General features: G+C 45.5%; 1 protein-coding gene across 6 annotated transcripts in view; it reads right to left on the reverse strand.

Annotated features, from left to right (window-relative positions):
* MYO3A (myosin IIIA) overlaps positions 1-24,312 on the reverse strand; it is a 2,295,212-nt gene that overhangs the window by 1,848,138 nt on the left and 422,762 nt on the right. The window lies entirely within an intron of this gene.

Consider the following 24,312-nt stretch of genomic DNA (forward strand, 5'->3'; position numbering starts at 1 on the left):
TATTGATGTCATAGTAGTCCGAGTATTAATCACGTACGCTTTTTTGTGTTCCTGGGTGCCACAGCATACTGCGTGTGGTTTTTTACACGAACATAGGGTACAGGGGTTACGTATATGTTTTTCTTGTTTTTTTGGGGTGCCTGAGCATTGCGTGAACGTCATTTATCCCCAGGGTCCACAGGCAGCCTTGCAGGAGCACACGGGTGCGTCTACCATCGTGACCAGGACAATTGTTCAGTGCACCTCCCATTGGCAGTAGTACATCTGTGCCATCGTTGGGAGGCCACCAAAGGTTATGGGGGGCTCAGCTGGGTGTCCTGACATTGTTGGGAGTGGTCGGTCACTTGGCCGGGGTGACCAGGGAGTAACTGGAGTCCAGGGTGGCCAGGGTGGCCGCAGAGCGCAAAGAGGCAGGGGTGCACCACAGGGGCAGGATGTCCAGTCACATGCTGGTGCAGCCATGCCACCACCCCCTCCCGCTCCAGGTGATGCTGCTGTTGCATCAGACCCTGGCACCCTTGTGACCCGACAGTAAGTAACCTGTTCTGACATGGGCCCACCGGTAGTGGTAGCTGCAGGTGCAGCTGTGGTGACCACCACACAGCCCTCCACCCACCAGGGTTTCTTGTAATATGGCGGTACGGTATGGACTGTGCCAGTGATGTACTGGCACCGGCTATGGCGTACCACCATACTCATAATGACCCCTTTTGTATGTGTGGTAAATTTTTGCCAAGTGAGTTCATCAGGTCCCATGTCAGGTGTGAATGCCTCATGCCTGTTTACATTTCTCACGTTGCACTTAATGACAATTGTGTCATGGGTTGTGCATTTGGTTGGCTGTTCATCTTCTTGCATGCCATGGCATGGCATGGAGGACAGGGGTCATGGGTGTTGGGAGGGTTTGGGTGACATAGCAGTGATTTACATGGCCTGTTTTGCAGGGGGGGTGGTGGGATATTCACCTTGCATATGTTCCTTGTGGTTATATTTAAGCAGCTAGGGATGCACACAATGTAGCACTTCCATGCAAACATTCTCAGGGTGTTAAGGTTGTGACAGTTGACTGTCTCTTTGTCATCATCGATTGTCACCTGGTATGTGACAGGCCTGTGTGCACTATGCAGGGGTGGGAGTTTAGGTGTAAAATGTGGCCACAAGCTGGGTCTGGGCTGCCTCGCCATGTACCCTTTCCCCTCCCATGAGCAGCCCCAGTGCATGTGGTTGGGGATGTGGGGGAACCATCATGTCCACCGGTACGCCCCGCCATGTTGCAACGTTGTGCAGGGCACATGCTGCCACAATGATCCTGCACACTACTTGGGGTGCATATAGTAGCTGGCCGCCAGAACGGTCAAGGGAGCGTAGGCGTGACTTGAGCACTCTGAATGTGCGCTCCACTATGGCCATGGTTGCAATATGGGCTGCGTTGTATTTTACCTGGGTGGGTGTGGTGGGGTTCCGTATTGGCGTCATCATGTGGCTGCTGAGAGGGTAGGCACTGTCCCCTGGGGAGGTCATGATGGTTGTCATTAGTTGGATTTGTGTATTTCTCTGTGTGTGACATGCATGCACGTGCACAGGCATTTGTACTAACCTATGAGCCATGTGTCGCCATGCTTCCCAGCTTCAAGGGCCCGGATCAGGGCGGACATTCTGTATATGAAACTGTCATAGATGGACCCTGGATAGTCTGCATGGACAGAGGTGATGATTCCCTTGGCATCGCATACAACCTGCACGTTCATGGAATGCCAGTGCTTGCGGTTGCGGTAGATGTTTTCAGTGAGCCTAGGTGGACGTAGAGCCACATGGGTGCAATCTATGGCACCAAGCACTTTGGGAAAGTGTGCAACCCTGTAGAAGTCCAAGACCATGGCTTGCCTTTTTGCGGGTGTTCTGGAAATGTATATGCGCCTGTGGACTGAGGGGCGTGCAGTGATGATTGCCAAAACCTGGTGTAGGCAACGAGACTGCATGGGCTGTGAGACGCCCCCCACTATGGCAGTTTTCTGCTGTAATGACCCAGTGCCCAAAAAATGCAGTACATTGAGCACCTTCTCCAAGGGGGTCAATGCTTGGGAGCACAGGATGGATGATGTGACTTCAGTCTCCCACTCAGTGACCAGGTCTAGGATGATATGAGGTGGATACTTATACCTGCCATAGACCTGGTCATCAAGCATCCCAAAAAGGCTGGTCCTGGTCAAAATAATGCGGGGCCTGGCTATTCTCCTCCTGCGGTGTCCTACGATCAGTGCTGCAAGAAATGGGACATTCATCGTAGCTGTATATACGTGTCTGTTGTTTGCGCGCACTTTTATACTGCGTGGGGACGCTTCCGCCTGCTTTCGTGTGGCGGACGTATTTGTGCATGTACGTGTATATTGACTTGCGTGGATTTCCCTATTCGATTCCATGATACATGTTTGCGCGCGTGTGGGTGTTCTGTGTATTTCCCAGCAGTACTCCCCCAGTTACGCCATCATTTTCAGGATGTCGCAGTGACATGTGCGCCTGTGTGTGCCACGCGCTGATTTGGGGCACATCCTGGAAAAAACACGCGCAGAGCCTTCCATGAATCGCACGCGTACGCTACCTTTTTCACACTTGCGCCAGCTTGCGCCACAAATTTCAGCGCACATTTATTCCATGAATTACCCTGTAAATGTTCAATCAAAGACCAAATAGAGAAGGGTAAGTCAGGGGCAAAAAGCTTCAGTTTTTGAGATGATGGTATCTTGGTCAAGAAAATAACGTTGACATGTCTACTCTGTCACCCGCAACAGTGGAGAAAACAAGTGAACCATTCAGCTTTCCACTGTGCATGAGAATTTGAATTTAGCTGTAAGAATGTCCCCAAAAAAAGATGTTCCACTCCAAGTATTCAGCTATATTCTGTTTCCTGGGCTGGGTTTGTCTTAAATACAACAGGTAATTGACTTTTCCAGTGTCATTATTTGGCTGCATCGCTTGTTAAATGAAAATATGTAATGATTAGCAGACACTAGTAGAAATGCCTTATTTCCGGTTCTATAAAATAAGTACATGGTTGGATGGCGTTATTGTCTTTGCTGCAAAGAACTAATGGCAGGTTATCCCTGGCTTTTCCGAAAGTTTCAAAAAGAATTACACATGTGATCTGTTAGCAAGTCACACATTTCCATGATTTGTGAATCTTACATGGGCCACTTTTTTTGGGATGCCCAGCCTATTTTGTGTCTCTGAGTCAGACCCTGTTGGTGGCTATGTATACGGCCATCACCTTTGCATCCAATATAAAACATTTGTGTTTCAATAACCCAATGGTACACACAAGAGGACATATGTTGAATGTTCTTTTGGCATATCTGACATGTTCTGTATATAAAGTATAGCAGAGTTTCCAACTGGGGACAGTTGCTCTATAGGTTGAGAGATTATTTATAATACCCATTCCAACTTTTGTGCTACAACCCTAGAATAGAGCTGAGTAATGCAAAAATGTCCACCCAGCTGTCACATATTCACTGACATAGCATTCACCTCTGCACCTGAACTGCTAGTAATTGTATATTCACCAAATATTCCAATTACTATTCAGATACAATGTAAGGCTCTTTTTGTTCATGTTTGCACAGACTATGGCCTTCCGCGCGGCCTTCATCCACCACAGCATTTTGAAGCTGTAACAATGGCAGTAGGCACTATACAAATATCAAATCACATAACATAACTAGGCACCGTCAACAACTTCTTCCCTGATCTTGACCTCTTTTGTGAAATTCTCCGGGCAGATGTCCCTACCCTCCTAATGGGTGACCGCATCCTATCCAATACGACAAAGGCCTAACAGCTCCAACTTGGCTCCACTGTTTCTGACAACTTATTAGTCAACCTACGTAACCTTCCATCCTACACCCAAGGCAAATCTCTTGATCTCATATTCCTTGCTTCTAACTTGGTCTCATCTGCTGCCACAATTAACCCCTCCACCCATGATCACTCTCTGATTGACTCCACCATGTATAATCCTACCCCACTCTCCAATCCCCTTCCCTCATCTATCACCAAACATAAATTCAAGACAGAATCTACGGGCCCCTTTCTAGACCAAATCAATATCGTGTTTTAAGCTCTCTCTCGAACACCTGCTCACTCCATTGAAATTGTTTTGACCAAATTCTACTCCAGAGTGTCAACCCATTGAATGATCACGACCTGCCCACTTCTTCGCCCCACTTTAGCCCACTTCTTCACCCCACTTTGGTCCACAGCCTCAAACATGAATCTCCCCAGCCATCAAGATGCTGAGGCCAAAAATGTATTGTTTCTTGCAAAGACTGTTCCCTCACACTTCTAACTGCCTAGAAGGACTCTATTCTGACCCTGCCCAGGGCTCTCATTGCAGCCAAATCCTCCTATTACACTATTCTTGTTTTCTCTCTAAGTTTGCACCTTCCCAAAATGATCCTCCAGGCCATGCTGTCACAAAACTAAGAACTGTTCAATTTACTCCTGTCTCTACGCTAATGACTTTGCCTCTTACTTCTTCACTAAAATCACCAAAATACTGGACACCTTGTGAGCTCTTCTCTTAAACCCCTTCCCTCATTTTCCGCTGCTCCCCACACTCGTCTCTCTATTTGCTTCACCTCCAATTTAACTTACATCTGTCATCTTCACTTACCTCTCTGCCTGATTAATCTCTTTCAACTGTTATCTTTCCAGCCTGTTACAAAACAGCCACAGTCATACCTGACTTAAAGAAACCAAACGCTGAGACCAACAGCCCCTCCGGCTTGTGGGATGTTTTTACTCATGCATCCAAGCCCTACCATAAAACTGTGCATTACTGGCATTGAAAACATCATGATGGCCAGAACTCCCCAGAGAGTGCACAGGGAAAACATGAAGAATAGGCTGCCACCCATTTTTGCCTATGTTTTGAGCACAGGAGGGCACTGCCTAAAACCACCATTGGGCTACACACACAGTAGCCTGAAACCATTGGGAATGGCTATGCTGATTGCCAAAAGCAACACAGAACTGTGGGGAATTCATTTTCTTAATGTCAAAAATGGATGCAATACTGGTACTCACCACTATCAGAAAGCCGGCGTTTTAAAACCACCAGACCTTTGTGTAAAACTGAACAGATGAACCCAAACCAGGCCAAGGAAAGACTTGCTAAGAGGTGGATACAATGTAAAACTATATTCTGAAATGACTTGAAGGAAGTAATTATTTAATGTATATGTAAAAATTGTAAGTTTGATTTAAACTGGGAACTAAAGTGACATTTAGCTGAATTCTGCCTGACAACTACCCCCGACAGGAGAAACCTGCTCATCCACTCTTCCCAGGCCTAGCTGCATCCTGCTGCCCCTGCCAAAAGGAGATGACACCTCTCTGATTGAATTAAGGGAGGGGTACCTGCAGACTGCAGGAGGTTGAACAAAGCCATGTCCTGGGCTCAGGCAAATGTTATATTGGGGGGGGTCGTAAATTGGCTTCCTCTTGGGGGAAACTGGGAGGGGCAGTGCCTCTGCTAGCAAGCTGAGCTTGGGGGAAGTGGATAAACCAGTTATTCCACCATGTGATGTGGGAAGCCACACCCCTTTTTGACCAGGGCATAAATTTAAAAAGATAGATAACTCATAGTGCGGACTGGTCAAAATGATATAAATAATATCATTATTCTTGGGATTTTTCCGTGCACATTTTAAGAGGTGTTAGGACCCTGTGGTGTATTCTGGGGGGTTGCTAGCGGAAAATAGGGTCTTACTTCAAATGTCTGCATGTTAAAAATCTGACACGTCATCAATTAATGTCCATACTCCTTGCGCACATTTGTGTAATTTTTGGTAAATGTCTGATATTGGTAAACCGACCAAAAAGCGCAAAATGTTGTCATTTCTGAATCCCAGCTTGCAGGAACAATAGGGCTTGAACAGAGACCTGTCTTAATTCATCAGTAATATGTACATGTAATGTCAACCACTTGTGTATCTGGGAAATATGTATTTGAATCAAATATAGATTTGTGGGCAAATTGACCAGGGGAGGATCCTCTGACCCATAAACAGACCTCATCATGATGACAATCCATTTCCTTCCCCCAATCATGGGACAGGGGAGAATTGGGCCAATGACAAGTAGAGAGGGGCAGGCTCAGTTATGCCACACACACACCCACTTTCTAAACACATAAAAGCAGACAGTGCAGGACAGATAGGGATTCAATTCCATTTGCTGCGGAGCATGCTGACGACGAATTCACATCCAGAGATCCAACACTTAGACTTCCAAGCTAAACAGAGACTACAGAACGTTGAACCAAGAAGGCCCACTGCAAGCAAAAGTATTTGTCAGCAGGCCTCAAAATCTTTTGCAACTGAACTCTTCAAATAGCCGGGCTGAGCTGTTTGATTCTGGCCTAGAACCCTGTGACAGAAACATCCAGAACCAGGAGCCGTGCTGTGTCCAGAGAAGGCAGAACCCGATCCAGAGAACCGGTGCCTAGCAGACCCAGGACAGCAGAGCAGAGCTGACCCAGACGCTGTGAGCAGAGCCGCCCGAAGTCCAGTCCAGTTGACCCGATCCGTGACGAGGCCCAGTCCTTCTAAAAATATAGTGTGAGTACTGCCAGAACTGTGCGAAACCCAACCCCTTAGTTAAAATAATCTAATGCAAACTATTTTAACCTAAGTAGAACTGCCTCCTAGTAATCCTGTCATCTGTCATTCTAAAGCTGCGAGCTGTCATCTGTCATTCTAAAGCTGCAAACTGTCACCTTTCATTTTGAGTTTTACTTTAAATCCGAAAAACTACCTTTACTAAATCGTCCGTATCTCTGGGATTCTAGGCTTCCCAATGAACCTAAAACCGACTTGCTACTCCTTATACTTTTGCCGTAATCACGATTCACGCACTTGCGAATTTTACCGCGATTTGCGATTTGGCCTGATTTCTTCTCCAGTAAAAAAGTCAGCAGCTCCTTGCTTTCCTTTGCTAAAATTCGTTTAACCTGCTAGTTACTCATAGAGCATTGCTAAAGTGAGCCTGAACTAATATAAAGTGGCCATCACCTACCCTCCAGATGGAATTAAAAGCAATTTTAGCACCTTTTCACTTCCTTGCAAACCACATTAAAGTAATTTGCCTGTGTTTCAAACTTCTACCTGTTTTCCTCTAAGCTTGCTGGGGGGGAACTGAATTTCGTATTGTATTTGATTGCATTTCTGAGAACTGTGTGCTCCTCCTTCCATTTCTTACATTGCATGGGGGGGTGAATTGCCAGAGAAAAAGTGATTATATTATCTTTTGCTAAAATCATATCAAGTTATTTCTGTACTGCATTTCATTCCTCATTGTTTTTCCCTTGAAACCATAAAAGTATTTTCGCTGCCTTATCCATCCTATACCAACTTCTCATTGATTGTAAAGAGGTGTGCTAGTGTCAGATTACCCATTGTTGATAAACAATATATTCAGAAGTGTGATATCAATTATTAATTTATTGTAAAAGTGTGACATATATATATTGTTTAATTTTTCAAATAAACCTTTTAAATTTGCAAAACAAATCTACTTCTTGGCTTAGTGGGGACAGGGGGATTCTAAGAGAGGGGTGTTATACAAGGGTTCATCATCCAGATTATAACTTGCCATAAAATACATAAATAAGGGCTTCCCTTGGGCATCCCAGACAAGGCACTGACTTAGTGGGATTGCTTGATCGGAGTCACTTACATTCCACAGACCTCTCTCGCTCTCCATTCCCACCACTCTAAGATACTTGATCGGGTACTCTTCAACCAATTCCATAAAGGAGGTCATGGTTACCACCCTCTTAAATAAAGCATGTCTAAATCCCAGGGAGACGGCTAATCGAAAACCAATTACGAATGTCCAATTCCATTTAGAAAATTGACAAAACAACAACCGTGCAGTTCCAGGAACATCTGGATCTCTCTTCTATCAAACATCTGAAGCAATCTGGCTTTCGTTCGAATCATGGCCCTGAGAGTGCCTTGTTAGATCTGCAGACCCATATGTTGGACATTATGGATAGGGGTAAGACTGGGTTATTGGATCTACTAGACTTATCAGAGGCATTTCGACCTCTTAGACCAGCCTGAATTGTAAATGGAGCGAAGAAAAAGAAAAGAGGGGCAGGAGGAGCCCTGGGCAGGGGTGGCTCATCCATAATCGGTGAGTGAGTGTCGACCCAGTGGACCCTCACTCATTATGGAGGAGTCAAGGAGCCAGCCCAGTGAAACACTGATCGCTCCCTCAGCTGCTTTTTCCATCTGAGGGAGCGCTACTGGGCTGGCCGAACTGTCAGAGGGAATCAATTGGGGGTCATTCCGAGATTGGAGGTAGCTATGCTGCTATTAGCACCATGGCTGCCTCCAATACGAGGTCCAGGTCCGGTCTGGCTGAATGGGGACTTACCGGGTCATTCCGACCCTGGAGGACCCGGTAAGTCCCCATTCAGTAAACCATTCACAATTCCCATTTGAGCCCCCATAGGGCTCAATGGGAATTGGGAAGGCGCTAATAACGGTACCGCAAATTGCGGTACCGTTATTAGCTCCAAGGTCCCTTAACGGGACCCGATAAGGATGTGTGGTCTGACCACACGTCTTTTGTGGTTCCCGCTAGGGGACATCGGAATTGGGTGGTAAGGTTTTACCGGCACCGGCATCCTTACCGGTGCCCGCTAACCCTTATCGTCCAACTCAGAATGACCAACAATGTTTCCCTTTGACAGTACAGTTCCCCAGCCACACATGCTCAATGAGCCATGCAAGGCTGGGGGCGTTTGGCTTCACCAGCATTGCATAGCTCATTGGAAATGCTGGCTTGGGAACTGCATGTCTGTATGTGCGCAATGGAGCTCCTGCACCTCTTTGCACATACAGAAAGAGCAGGTTGGAGCGGGGCATTTCAGCACCCACATGCAGGCCCCTGCACGCATATGCAGGAACCAGGAAGCTCTTGCTTTCCAATTCGCGTTCATGATGCAGGAGCTGGAGCGCTGAGGATGAAACTTTAGGACCGGGGCAGAAGGTACATTTATGTTCATTTATTTTTATTTAACTATGTAGATGGATGTGTGTATTTTTGTGTTATGAGTGAGTGTATGGTGATGGTTGCTTGTGTGAATGATAGAGTTCTTGCTGTGTGTTGGTGTTGGTCCTTTGAGCTCCTTTGAGCTGATTTTGGCAAGTGGGGGGTAAGGAGGAAGGAGGGTTGTTCAACAGAGCCCTTTTAAAAATGCCTTTGTTGCACAATCCCCCTACCCACCTGCCAAACTTTGCTCTCCTTCTGAGGCATTATGGAGCCCAGGGGACTTGCATAAACCCAATCACATGTATTCAAGGGCATACTGCCCCATGCATCTGCCCACTCTTAATGTCACTGGGCCTAGTAAGATTGTTGTTTTTGTTCTCCCCTGTTCCCCTCCCTTTGCCTGGTCACGTTCTGAAACGCTTGTGTATGAGCGTGATATAAATAAAATATAATTGTATTTCAGTTCATTGTGTGAGTGTGTTAGATGCTGTGGGGCCCAGGGCAGAGAGATGGTATCTTTTTACTGGATATCTATCATAGATGTCCAGGAAGAAATACCATGCCTGCCCCCTGGGCCCATCAGCACCAATTGCAAACTGGTTGGCTTTTTACCCAATTTTCTAAAAAAGTATGCTCTAAAATGCAACATGGAAGAACCCACAAATAGGGGGGGAGAGCATCCACACGGATTCATTGAGCTTTCAGTTATATCACACCTTACATTTTTTTTACCGTGTCTTCACATTTCTCTGTGTCATCCTGTGGGATAATGTGTTTCCTGCAATCCTTGTTTAAATCCGGAATCTGTGTGTGTTGAATGTTTGAGCGGTGTGCCGATTTCCTCATTTAATCCCCAGGTTATTTTACTATGAGGCTGCTATGCTGTGTTATGCCATTCTAAGAAGCCTGACATCACCAGTCAGAAGATGTCTTCACTTCCACCCTTTGTGTGTGCCATCAGTTGTTACAGCTTTAGCTCCTCTGTTCTTTCTAAGGAGTTTGGAACTATACCCTCCTATACACAACATTCCGCCATGATGCTCAATGTAGCACTATGCATTTTACTCTGGTTACATGGAGGTAGCATTGTCCGGCTTTTATGTAAATGTTTACAGACACGCACGTGTGATTGCCATGCAAAACCTACATTGCACTTTGACTTCCCCGCTTCAGAGTTATTTGTTTTTCAGCGGGCATGTCTGATTTGTCTATCTAAGGAACACAAAGAGGAAACGCGGCACTACCCCACTTGTGAAGGCAGGGATGCAGATAGAAGCAGATGCGAGTGTTAGGAAGTATTTGACTACCAGCTTTTGTTAGCATTGTGACAGTCAGAATCAGTGGATGCTGATCAAAGAATCTGTTTTTAGGTAAACCTTAGTGTCAAATTCATACAGATAGAATGTGTTTTATTCCTGAAAAATACTGCTGTGGGGAATGCTGCAGCAGCCAATAATCTATTTGCTTATTGGCGATTGCAAATGCCACCCTCGCTGGTCTACCAAATCTATTTTGTTTAGGGCTCTGGTTCCATGAGCAAAATACATGCGGCACACTAGCACGGGTGGCATGCGCAGCAGCCTATAAACTAATAGCGTATTGGCTGCTTCGGCCTTCCCCCAGGAGTTCCACTCTCTGGGCCTCATTACACGGATGGTGGTGGACCGATTAGCACCTTGGTCCATGCCGGTAAAATACTGACACCGCCTTGGTGGAAAGGGGAATTACCGCACTATTCCGAGGTTGGCGGGACGGTGATCCCCCCTTCCCCCATTGCCCTTCTCCATTCCCATTTTTGCCCCATAGGGCTCTATGGGAATGGGGAAGGTGCTAATTACGGCACAGCAAATTGCGGTACCATAATTAGCTCCCTGGTCCCTTTGCGGGTTGGTTTTTAACACCTGAAAAAAGCAGGCGTTAAATTCCCCAACCCGCAAAGGGACCTCGTAGTAGGGCGGTACCGGTAAACCCTTACCGCCTACCGTGTAATGAGGCCCTCTGTCTTTGGAAATCATCTCTTAAACAGAGAGAAGATAGATAATGTAGAAAGTGGACTTCAGCTGCAAGTGAGCGTTTCAGAAAGGATTTGTACACAATTGCGTGTACTTTCAAAAGTTTTCACCTCAGGAAACAGATGATCAAGAGGCCTCCCTCTTGTAATTACTATGTTTTTTTAAAAGACAGATTTATTGAACATTGTACTAGTTTAGCCCTTGAATAACAACTTGCAGAAAGCATTTTGTTGGTTGTAATATTGGGCGAATTTTCAGAAATGCCACTTGTAGAGGTGGTAATATTCTCCAGCAGTATTTCATTAAAAATCCAGCAGACCCGCAAACAGCTATTTCCATAACCACCATATACAAAAATCAATGGGTCCTATTCAGGGTGCTATTAAACTATTTTTGTAATGAACTCACTAAATGTATTTTTATGTTGCTGTTTAAATCATGGACCCAGATAGAGAGCAGCAGAGCACTGTATAAGGTGTGGGCAGTCAGTGTTTCAGCTGGCGTCATTTAAAAGTAGCACAGTACTGTGAGTATCGGTCAGTGCTCCAGTTTATGTGTCCATGGGTATTAGTCCTTGGTCACCTATTTTTGAAAAGCGAGGTTTTGAGAGTTTTGTAGAATTGGAGAATGGTGGGGGCACTCCATGCTGACCGAGACAGGTATTGAGTTTCTGAGGGTGGGTGCATAACGTTGTGATTTGACACGGTTGATCAATTTGTGGTGCGAGGAGCATGTGCCACCAGATATGTGCAGTTTAGGGACCAGGTGCACTTGTGTGCTACTGGTAAATGCTTTGCAGTTTATATATACAGTGTTGAACAGTATCCAACCTGGAGAGGGGGCCAGTGTAGTTCGTGTAGGAATGGCAGTTATTCAGTAAAATACACTTCCACCCATAATGAGGCATGCTACAACATAGTGGACTGCTATCAGAGTTACCATGTGAGGGACTGGGAGACTGGTCAGGAAGGCATTTTTACCACTGATGTGTGAGACTACGAAGGCCTATACTATGGTCCAGAAATCCGGCAACATGCTGAAAGCTTTGAGTTAGCAAAGGGTGGAAATTTGAGCCAAGCCATTTGTGCCTTTATGGCTACATGTTTCTGGAAGGACAGGCTTCTGCTGATGGTAAAGCCTAAGGATTTTGCTGAATCCTAGAGTTGTGGATCAAATCATATAAGGCACATATCATTGCGCCATTGTTGTTGCTGAGGGAGGAGACCGATGAGTACTAATTCAGTCTGGTAGGGGTTAAGTTTGAGGTAGGCAGTCAACATCCAGGACTAGATGATGGCTAGGTCATTATAAGAAAATTGCTCATCTCCTGTGAACTCTTTTATGTTCATGTATAACTGAGGGATATCAATGTTTTGGTGGAGGGCTATGTCGGGATCCTTGAGGAGGATGCCCAAAAAAAACGTACTTCAGTGGAAAGTAGGAGTCTTGGTAAGCTTCTGGGGATTGTAACAGGCTCATGGTGCATGGGGCACAGTGGTGCCAACATTACCAGTTAGGGTCACAGAACCTGTCATAGTTATGCATACATTGCCACTGGGTAGTATGGACATGTGCCTGCAGCATAGGCTCTTCTCACTCTAATTCCCTGTGGAGGCCCATGTGTAGGTGTCAACCAGGCGCATATGCAACATTTCCCAAATCAAGGAGAGTGCCTCACCTCATCTACAAAGAAGCTCAGCAAGCCGCTTAGCACTCTTTATCATTGAGGCAAGCTATATTTTGTGCATGTATTTTTCAATGTTGTTCTTTTACGTTTTGCAGCTTCCACACCAATGACATCATTCAACTCAAGCAATGTATGTCCCCCATCAAAGACCTTATGTTAATCACCTACCTGAAGCTCAACCCTCCTAAACCGTATTCTCCTAGGAAACCCCACCAAGTGTGCCCAAGCCCAGAATTGACTGACTAACTTGAAACTCAACAATGTTATGTCTCTAATCGCATTCAGTGCAAAATCTCTCAGCTTTATTATCGACTGTGACCTCTCATTCAAGACACATATTCCCAAGAATTCCCAAGCAGCATGGTACCAGCGTGAATTCCTCTGCAAAGTCAACACTTTTATCCCTACAGCGAGAAACAGTTCTCCAAGTCCTGGCCATCGCCTACATGCATGGTGGCAACACCCTACTTCTATGACAAGACTGGAGGAGAGCATTATGCATTATGCTTCAACTTCTGTAATTTACTACTCCTCTGCAGTTTCAACAAACCAATAAAACCAATAACAAAACACTGAAAAAAGTCTGAATAGGCTTTTATTCTTTTCTTCTTTTAAAACTACAATCTGCATAGTCTCTATAGTCCATATCCTTCCATGCTCAACTATGACCACTTCCTGTCCCTGAGCTCCTCCTCTTCTTTTACTGCTCTTCAAGCAGATAAGTACCAACATTTTTACCTCCATATGAATGCTAAATGTGGGATAGTTTAAGACATGTAAGATATATAGATTTACTGTAAATTTCATAGGCAGCTTACATATTTGTAGGCATACCATAGATTAGAAGCGCTACAGCCAGCACGGTGCACAATCCGAGCGTATTCATTTTGCGAGCTACGCGTGTATTTATTGCAGCTTTTAGATCATGATCACGCGGTTAATAAATCCACAAGGGAACGACAGCCCCTTTCTTTCGGAGCCCTGGCTGGCACTCTCCTGCCCCCACTTCATGGGGGCGGTCTCAAGGTACAGAGTGCCGGATCTCCGCGTCACATTAGCACTGTGACGTGGAGAAACAAAGGAGCCGGGCCCGGTGGCCCAGCGGTGAACTCTCACACATGGAGCTTAAACGCAGAAACGGGAGTTCTAGAACCCGTTTTTCAAGCCTGAATTGACCGGCGAGTCAGCCCCTCCTGCCGACTCTAACGCTCACGCTCAGAAGAGCACACGGAGCAGCAAACAGCAGAGTGTGCACACGGAGGCACTGAAGCTCGTGCTGGAATTGAAATACATGAGCCAATTCACCCATCAGACAGCACAGAGCCCCGAATAAGGGGATTTGAGTGATAGCCCATAATAGGCTTTGAGAAACACAAAGAGTCCGGTGCAGCCACATATATGCCATAAAAAATAATAAATAATAATAATAATAATAATAATACTAATAGGATTGATTTCCATATTAAGTCTAAAGGACAGTTATAAAGACTGTGAGATCCTCACAAAGGCATTGATCAGGACATCCATCTAGTGAAGTGGGCGTGCACAGACACTTGCACCACTTATTAAGGCACACAGCAACCTCCCAAAAATATGTCGGAATTTGAATGGAGTGAAGAGGAGCGGTCGCTGGACTTAGCGGCCAACTTCAGGGAGGTGCTGGGGAACTCACTGGTGGATGCTGTGGCGCAAGGGGTCAAGCCCCTACAAGAGAGTCTGGAGACATTGGAAGCAATCTTACATCAGCACAGAGATCGCACCATAAGGACGGTGCGAATGCCCACCGAATCCTCTGAAGCAGGGTCTAAGGGGAGTACTAAGGCTCGGAAGAGGAAAGCCTCTTGCGACCCCCAGGGCCCTTCAGATGGGGCAAAAGAAAAGGCCCCGGAGCTAGTCGACGCCTTCGCAAAGCTCAGAGAAGCGTATTTGCAGCGCAGTGCCAAACCTCACAACCCCCACTCCCGGCGAAGAAGATGAAGGAGAGGAGAACCCAGGCTCGGAAGGAGAGTCACTGGAAGGAGACCCTCCCTCCCAAGACAAGGATGAGATAGGAGAGGAGGTGGAAGTCAAGCCCAGTGGAGGGAAGAGAATCCGCAAAGAGAAACACCTTGAGGAGGTGGAAGAGGATATGTTCGATCCAGACAGCATCCGAACCCGAGGTCATCGGACTGACAACCATCACCAAGGGTGGCACAGTACATGACCATGATATTAAGGAAAGCGCTCGACAGAGAGGTCCGACAGCGCCTTCGAGTGGAATGCCCGAGACCAGACCTTCCGGGTAAAGTAGCCGAAACACCGGAACTAGACCCCAAGATGCTTACGTTCGTATCTAAAACAAGCAAGGATCCCTGTAAGGGTATCGCCAGATCTTGGAAGAGTTGCCAAGAGAAAGTGCTAGACCAAGCCGGTCTGCTCTCAAAAATCATGGACCTGGCAGAGAGGGCTAGAGACACGGGGGAAGAGGTAGACCCTGACGCCCTGGCAGGCTGGGCACAGTCTGCTTACTAGGCAATACCAACTGTGCCATTTCATCGGAACGAAGAAGGGGGCTATTACTGAAAATTGATGCCAAACTTAGCAACCTCGCATCATACGAGGCAGGAGAAGCAGCACAAGGGCTCCTCATCGGAGAAACCTTCAGAAAAGAAATGGGCCATTTTGTTGGTACCTACACCTCTCTGGAGAAGGTGCAAGCCTCAATCCGCAAGATCTTCCCTAACCAGGTTTTTGCCGGGACGAGTCGTCACAGGGGTCGCATGGCTGGTCGAAACCAGGGAGGTAGAAGACCCCCAAATCCCAGAGCCCAATACTGGGAGAACAGGCAGCAGGATTCCTTCTTCCCATCCAGAGGGTGTTTCCCGAGAGGACGCAGAGGGAGAGGATCCAGACGAGGTCAAGGATTCACACAAGGTGAGAGCAGCGCATAACCCTCCAGTAGGGGGGAGAACTGGTATGTTCTGAGGAAACTGGTGCACGCTTTCCAGCGATGCCTGGGTGTTGCAAACCATTCTAGGTATGCATCTAGAATTTGTAGAACCACCCATACAAGAGCGCAAGCCGCACAAACAGCGATTAGAGCGCGCAGAACAGAGACTGCTAGATCACAAGCTATATCAGCTGGCACAGAAGAACGCCATAGAGAAGTGTCCGAGAGACCCCAGCTTCGTAAGCAATTTGTTCCTGGTGCACAGAAAGGAGAAAGTGTGACCAGTTATAAACCTCAAGGAGCTGAACGGTTGGGTAGTCTACCATCATTTCAAGATGGTGGGCATCCACCAGCTCCGAGACTCCCTCAGAGAAGGACCTGGCTGACAAGACTAGACCTGAAGGACGCCTACCTAACGGTCCCAGTGGCAGAGGAGTTCAGAACCTTCCTAGCTTTTCATTGGAAAGGACAGTTTTGTCGATTCAAAACAATGCCCTTCGGGCTTGCGTCGGCTCCTTGGGCCTTCACCAAGCTAATGAAGCTAGTAGCGACAGCGATAAGGGATAAAGGTTTAAGGCTGATCATTTATTTAGATGACCTCCTACGGTTGGCCGAGGATGAAGAAGCAACTATATCAGACGAAATGGGTCCAAGACCTGCTGTTGTGCCTAGGATTCCTTGTCAACGTAGAGAAGTCGGACACCACGCCAGCACAGAGGCTAGACTTCCTAGGTTTTCTCCTAGACACCAGGAAAGCCACGCTGGAGCTAGTTTCTTGCAAGCGCGTATTGGATGTGAGAGCACTGGAAGTAAATAGAAGGTCCTTCGGTCCAGAGGGAGTGACCTTCGCAATAGTGAAGAGGACTAAGACAGGTACTTCTTCAGTACACTATCCATATTTTCCAAACAGACCTAAGTGTTGCGTAGCGAGTTGCGTCAAGGAGTATGAAAGCAGGACAGCTGAACACAGAGCAGCCAGTACCACGCAATTGCTCATAGCGCGTAGGGAACCTTTTCAAGGTATGTCCACAGCTACCATTGCTAGATGGGTCAAGGAGATCATGCAAGCAGCGAATATCGACTTAGGAAAGTACGGAGCACACTCAGTACGAGGAGCTATGGCTTCTAAAGCCTTTATGGCAGGAGTGTCTCTGAGAGATATTATGTTAGCAGCAGACTGGGCAAATGATCGCATGTTTAAAGAGTTTTATTTTAAGCCAACCAGAGCCTAACGGTCGCTGTGTCGGGAAGCTTTGAACAAGCATAATGCTCGCCTCCAGTCTTGTCATAGAATGAACATTACCCCTGCTAACTGCGCTGGGAGTATTAATTATATTAAAGACTAGGAGGCGAGCATTACATTCCCGCCCAAGTTATGTATTGTGTATATCGCATTTGTATATTGTGATGGATAATACTGTATATGATAGTGACAACACATGGACACCACCCTGAATTTTCTGCTTTGTATTATTCCTAGAAGAGCAGAAGAACAATTGAGATAGGAGACTAGCAACTATAGTCGCCTGGAGTCGAGGAGGATCGACATACAGATTGGACGGGCTTAAGTCTTCGCTCTGTTGGCAGGACATAGTGTGGAGCTTGAAAGTGACAATTTAGAGTGAGTAAAAGAGAGGAGGAGCTCAGGGACAGGAAATGGTCATAGCTGAGCATGGAAGGAGATGGACTACAGAGACTATGGGGATTGTAGTTCCAAAAGAAGAAAAGAAGAAAAGCCTATTGAGACTTTTTTCAGTGTTTTGTTATTGGTTTTATTGGTTTGTTGAAACTGCTGAGGAGTAGTAAATTAAAGAAGTTGAAGCATATTGCATAATGCTTGCCTCCTAGTCTTTAATAGAATTAATATCCCTGCGCAGTTAGCAGCATGACTCATTGCAGGACTAAGAAAATGTTACCACCCCAACCCATTCCTCAGAGAGCTGAACTAGCGACCCCTTCAAGCATGCATCATGTTCAAAACTGCTTGCATCACGTATAAAGCAGTCACAACCAAAACAGCACTCTACTTGGCCCAAAGACTCACCAGCTCTGCAGTCCGGCACACTAGGAGAAGCCACAACATCGACAGGCTGGAAACAAACAAGTGCAAGAGGGATGAAACAGGAAACACGCATTTTCCTGCTACGGACCCAGGGGGTCATTACGAGTTGGGACGTAAGGGTTTACCGGCACCGGTAAGGATGCCGGTGGCAGTAAACCCTTACCGTCCTATTCCGAGGTCCCTTAGCGGGTCCCAGCAGGAACGGCTGGTCTGACCAGCCGTTCTTTGCGGGACCCATTAAGGGACCTTGGAGCTAATAATGGGCCCGCAATTTGCGGGCCCATAATTAGTGCCTTCCCCATTCCCATTGAGCCCTATGGGGGCTCAAATGGGAATGGGGAATGGCTTACTGAATGGGGACTTACCGGGTCCGCATAGGTCGGAATGTCTCGGTAAGTCCCCATTCAGTAAGACCGGACCCGGACCCGAGTTTGGAGGCAGCCATAGCGCTAAAAGCGCCATGGCTACCTCCAAACTCGTAATGACCCCCCCAGTTTCTACAGATATGACTGGCCCCTCCATATTACAGTTCAGGATGACCTTAAGATCCTACTCTCCAAAGAACATCTCTCCAATCCCTGATATTTACACTTAAGCCGGTTCTGCCCATCTAGTGTGCCACTTTACTCGACTCCTCCTACCCTACCCAGCCCAGGTCCATTGCTACCCCTGCCATCTGTAACCCCCTAGGTGTCCATTGTGTACAGTTCTCTATTGCTTCCCAAGCAGATTTAAGCTTTATAAATCCCAAACATACAAACATACATGCAAACAAATCTTGGAAGAGTAAGCACAAATGGTTGCTCATGGCTCAATGGATGGAGAGGTACTGAGGGTGGGGGCGTATACACTACAGGAGGTCCAGGCATAGGTTGTTGATTTACTAGTTTCACCACGTCATTTGAGGGCTAGACATTCTCTTAACGCTGTTTGGTTGGTACCCTATACCGGTGGACCGCGGTAGGCCTGTACCGTTCCAGGATTATGCATTTTACACCTGAACTGTTGGGGGGTGGACCTCTAAATAAAAAAAAACCTGTTAATTTGTGATTCATTTCTTGTTCAGTTTAACTTGTTTTTGTTTTGAGGAGGTATGTGGTGTATTAGAGCGTCCCGCTTTGTGGATGCAGACCAATCATTGCCCGTAAATGATGACTGGCCGAGGTGACACGGTTTGAGACACCACAGAAATAAATAAAAGACTCTGTATGAGCACAGACAAAGTAGGAAAGTGAATCTTCTGAAAGGGACTGGGGTACTGAAGTCAGCATGTCATGCAGGTACTTACATTTTGCAGCATTGGTGATGTTTACATCGCTACCAATATTAGATTGTTTATTAAAGGCTTTTGCTCCGAATATAATACACAGTTATTGACTGTGCTGTTCACTCTGACTTCCACGCTTTGTATACAATTATATGAAAGTACAAACATAAACCAAGTGTATCCATTATAGAGCAAATGTGCATCTAATAGTTTACATCTCGTTCTATGAAATTATCGAAGCATTCAACCAGTGGATGTAAACATTTTACTGAGCCTCCCATGCTGCATAGATGTGGGGCGAGTTCTAAATGAGTCTCATTCTCCTGAAAAGAAGTGAATTCTATGAACATTTACCTCTTCAAGGCAGCAGAAGAAAATTGGCTGAATAAATCGCAGTTCCATCTCTCCACGCATGCGCCTTCGCGCAAGCACGGAGGCGGCATTTCCTCAAACGGAGCTTGATGTCATTTTGAGAAGCCCTTGGTTTTTATTAGTGCGATGAATGGACTCATTTCAAAATGTTGCCGCACAAATATATAAATAGCAAAGCTCATGAAGACACACTTAATAAATATGCTTCTATCTGTCTGCCATGGTAACACCGCACACTCCATTCCCATAGGCCAAGCCTGGCATTTTCTAAGCTAATAGGAAAAATAATCGGTGCTTTTAGTACCCACATTTTCTATGACATTTGAACATACTTCACTTTTCCAAGAATTGGAAGAGTGCAGATTGCATCAAAATGCATACATTACGGATGCTATTTTTGTGACACAATTGCTGTAACTCTATGAATATAAATTAGGATTTCATTATGTCAATTTTGAAACTTGCAAATGTGCAACAATATTTCAATTTTAGTCACAAAGGCCTTCTCAAATTGCAGTCAACGACCTACGTGCAAGTCGCCGATGTTTGGCCGAAATCAAAGCCTTTCTACGGGAAGAGTTCATCTTGCCCAAAACAGATTCACCTAGTGGCTCTGTTAGAGCTTATGATTGAAAAAGAGCGTGTGTTGTTTAAGGCCCATCTTTAGTACTGCAGCCATTTTGCCTGCACAGGGAAGGAGATGCTCATGGCATTCCATAAAATACCCCCTTCAGGGATGTCATTTAGTGGTCGCCAGAGGTCGCAGCTGCGACCTCTGAGTTCTCTTTGGCGACCTCTGTGGTCTGCCTTGCGACCTCTAAAGCTCACTAAAAGTATTTTTTAATGCAAGTTCGATAAATGAGTACCAACACAGGTTGGGTGATATTTGGGTGTATATTTTTTCTATATAAAGCGCTTAAGCATAAGTGCTATATAACACATCATTATCATTTGGTCATGGACGTCTGCTTGCATTTACAGTAATTTGGTAATATGGGCCTATACACACTGATCTTAATGATACATATGGCGATCCATTTTTGTATGAAATGTACATCAGATTATAGTGATATCATAACCATATTTTTCGTAGTGTACAATGCTATGTGATGCCACTCCCTGTTTTGTCAACGGGTGAAAGGTTGTGTTCCATCGCTTCCCGCGATATCACTGCGGGGTGCGGTCAAATGACATCACTTCCTGTGATGTCATCAGGGGGTCAAGGGTCGTGTGATGTCACTTCCGTGACCCCTGGCATTTTGCTGAAATTACGTCCCTGGCCCCCTCACACAGCACAGCTGTAAGTAGCATGAAAAAGAACTTTCACTGGCTTTGGAAAAAGGTTAAGACCACTGGCATTGAACAGCCCCCCACCCCGTAACACCCCACCACCCCCTCAACTGGATTCCTGTGCATCAGCAAAATGACACCAAGACACTTCGGGGGGGGGGGGGTTGATTACAAGTTTACCAAATGTAATACTGCCAAAAGCAATTAGTGTTACTGAATGAGGTAAGCAAGTGGTAACTTGAAGGTTACAGAGAATTCTGAATAATAATGCCTTAGGTTATTCCTCATTTTGGAGTCCCACAGGACTCAATGGGAAAGCGCCATATTATCGTGTGCCTTCATATTCCATGTGGTACAGCTTTTGTTTGAAGGAAATTGGGTAAATACAGCAGCTATTAGAAGTGCTGAGAAGGGGGAGGAGTCTGGCATGACATTATGTAAAAATCCCAATAGTGCATCAGTAGGATCTTATATGTTGACTCACACATTAGTAGTATTAACATTATTTTATAAGCCGTAAGGCAGATACATCCACCTTCAAATACACCATGAAGCTCAATACTCAATCATGGTAGGTAGAGACCTTGTTAGTACAGATGTATGTATATATGTATTTATGGGATTTATAAAGCGTGAATCTAGCAGGGAAGCAATAAAGCACTACCCTGCAGGTTACAGGTAGGTTGCAGGAGCAACAGTGGTTGCTGTGGTGGGCAACAAACTTAAAAAGGACCATTGCTTTGATAAATGTAGATTAGTTGTGTGTATTTCTTGTAACATGCAGGCACTTTTTTATTCAGGTTCACCTTTGGAGATAGCCCTAGAAAACAAATTAGTAGCCCAGAGGTGTTGCTGCGAATTCCTCTCACCAGTGTCAACACTCTGCAGCAAGGTATATATTTAGAACTTTCTGCTTGGGAAGAGTGCACATCTGGACATGCTACATTACTAACATGTCCAGGGAGTATAGCTCAGTGGCAATGTGCTCGCCTTGGAAGCAAGACGACACAAAGCAACACAGGGTATGTAAGCACGTTATATATATGCAACTAAGACGACAACAACAACAACATAAAGATTCTGTAACAGCGCTTCGATGCCCCCGGGCTGTGTGAGCGCTTTAAAAATACAAATAAATAAATACATTCCATAGATGTTACATGGTAGGTACAGTGTGCGAGGCATTCGCAATATGAAGTTGGCAGCTTCTTTACAATGAGAATGAAGCAATCCATGAGCACGTTCCCATTGGCATGCTTCCCCTGTTTTTCTGGCCATTCTTTTCCTAAGTGTGTCTCTCCTCGTAGACTGCATGGAAAGGTCCTCCCCACCTTGCCCTCCATTTTACACACCCCTCCCATGATATTATTGTATTCCCTATATTGGACAATTTGATTTTGAAGTAGTTTTTCTGAGTTGTGAGCGTTTTCTTTCAGGAAACACACACATAAAAGTGCGGTGTTTAACATGAGGCTGACACTGTGAGTTGGGAAATTGAGAGGCAAATAAGCAAATCAATGAAGCAAGGCAGGAAATCAGCTGTGGGAATAAATATGGAGATGGGACACACAATAACGGGTGCGTAAGGAAGCAGGCACTGGCTCAAGTAAGAATGAGAAGTAAAGCAGGAGCAGAGCCATTTCTAGAGGTGGGTACATCAGCAACAGCCATGGACACAGACATCAAAGGGGCACTGAACCAAGAAGTGCTGGATCTGCCCACAGCCAGGAAGGACAGAAGATGAATATTAGTGTGCCTGTGCAGCAGCTAATGGACGCTTCCCTGATTGACCAGTGCCCTCCACCCATGCCACACAAAGAAGAGCAAATCAGAGTTGTTGAGAGCTTAAATAAATGGTGTTCTTATATCACGCTTCATGCTGGAGTCCGGTTTAGAATCTGTGCTGCCCGGCATGGTCTTGCTTCCAAGACAAGTACTTGAACTATCCCCTGGCTTAACAATAATCATAATTTAGCATGTATAGCGGATGCACTCTAGGACTCTGATTTCCTTCAATCAAGACACTGAATAAAGTGTCATTAATTACTGGAGAGGCACTGGCCTGTCAGGGCCAAAAGGTTGGTGTTTAGGTGGAATGAAAGGAGACAGACATGGAGCTGAAAGCTAAAGAGAATTAATAGCAATGAAAAAGATAAAGAAGACATGTGCAAAGAGAGAAAGCATCATCAGACTAGTGACAGAATGGAGTGACGTTTGACCAAAGACAAGATCAAATGGAAGTTGAATTATGTAAGAAAAATGTAGGAAGAAAGAGTGCAATACAGAAAGAGAATTAACAGGAAACAAAGACCAAGCGAGATAATGGGCCTCATTATGGCTTTGGTGGTAGCCATGCCGCTATTGGCGGCATGGCTACCACCAAAACCAGGTCCGGGTTCCCTGAATGGGGAATTACCGGGCCATTCCGAGTTTGGAGGGCCCGGTAATTCCCCCTGCAGGGAACCAGGGCCCGGACCTTCCCCATTCCCATTTGAGCCCCCATAGGGCACAATGGGAATGGGTGCAGGGAGCTAACAACGGGCCAATTACGACCGGCCCGTTATTAACTCCCTGGTCCCCTCAAGGGACCCAGTAACGACGCCTGGTTTTACCAGGCGTCCTTACCGGGTCCCGCAAGGGGACCTCATAATCAGGCGGAATGCGGCACCTGTTAACCCATTCCGCCAAGGTTGTAATGAGGCCCAATGAAAGAATTTGAAGGAAAAATAAAATGGGAATTGAATCAAGAGAACCAAAGAGTCAAAACAAAAGAAAATACTTTCAATTCAACTGTTAATTATTTTGTTAACTGGTTTAAATGAAAAATAAATTTAAGTCATACATCGAAATTGACACTGCACTACTTATAACTTAGGATTTTAAGAAAGCAGTATAAAAAATATGCAATAAAACTACATTGTCGATTTGATTCTATTTTGTTTAAAAACTCCAATGCATTTTTGGCAGATAGAATTGAAAGGGTTTTAAAATTTGGAAGAATAAAGTTTCTTCTCTCTTTGTATATCCATTTATAAACAAATTAAATATGTTCAATAGTTTCGTTTTTTGTTTACCTTATAAACGGTATTCAATTTCGCTACCTTTACCCATGCTCTCTGCCATATAAATATATTAATCAAACCAAATCGAAATACTTAAAATGTTTTGCTATATCCCACTGCCGGGAGGTAACTAGAAAGTATTTTGGAAGTTTCATACAAGTATATGTTCAATGTCCTTCTTCTGACTGCAGCCTCTATGAGTCGCTTTGTCTACATTCGTAAAATAATGATAACAATAATGACTATTATAAAGGGCAGTTCAAAAAGCACCTGTGCGTGTTGGCAAACCCTTCAGTTTGGTTTCAGGTGTAGTCTCAGGGACATTAGCAGGAAAAGTGGTAGAATTCCAAAATCCACATGCTTTACGCTACTCCTCTTTCAAGTAAACTTTTTAACCAGCACAAGAATCACTAAGTCCTCAACCTCTATTACTGGATGGTAGCAGGTGGCCAAAGCTATTGTTACCACCACCCAGCTTTTGTATTTCCTTCAAATCTGCGACAGGGCATTGAAATATTGCACTCCCGAGTACTCGGCTCATGTTTACCAGTACACTGTCATCCTGAACCAT

The sequence above is a fragment of the Ambystoma mexicanum genome, chromosome 2q (assembly GCF_040938575.1).
Source record: "Ambystoma mexicanum isolate Mex_15411 chromosome 2q, UKY_AmexF1_1, whole genome shotgun sequence".
Classification (NCBI taxonomy): Eukaryota; Metazoa; Chordata; class Amphibia; order Caudata; family Ambystomatidae; genus Ambystoma; species Ambystoma mexicanum.